Source organism: Microtus ochrogaster, unplaced genomic scaffold (assembly GCF_000317375.1).
Source record: "Microtus ochrogaster isolate Prairie Vole_2 unplaced genomic scaffold, MicOch1.0 UNK85, whole genome shotgun sequence".
NCBI classification, from domain to species: Eukaryota; Metazoa; Chordata; class Mammalia; order Rodentia; family Cricetidae; genus Microtus; species Microtus ochrogaster.
In genome coordinates, this window is record NW_004949183.1 from 1,370,613 (window position 1) to 1,371,117 (window position 505).

The following is a 505-nucleotide window of genomic DNA, read 5'->3' on the forward strand; positions in this document are numbered from 1 at the left end:
AGAAAAACCAAAAACTTGGTGCAACTCCAAATGACAGACAGAGACAGAGACAGAGAGAGATTAAAAAAATAATAAAGCTTATCCTCTACCATACTTAGGAGCAGTCATATTTTGAAGCCCTAATGCTAGGTTGTTTATCCTCAGAGGATCAGTAAGCACACCACTGTGTGTATATTTGGTATCTCAGAAGCAGGAACAGGGACATCTGGGAGAGTTCAGATGTCCAGACTGAATTGTGCCATGTGGAGAGAAGGGGTGGGGAAGAGAAAGGGGAAGGGACAAGGTGTGGCAGCTAGGAGGCTCTTATGTGCAAAGAGAACTGGCAACCAAAATGGTTGGATTATATAGTGAAGAGCAGCCTAGCCCCCTAGGCTGGAGAAGTTCAGGGTAGGGGTTGGTTTATGCCAGCCAGGAGGGCCCTGTAACAGGGACTGGGAGAAGCAGAGAGAACCTGTGAGCCATTTATGCTTTGATGTGTTAAATAGGCACCTCAGCCATGTGTCGC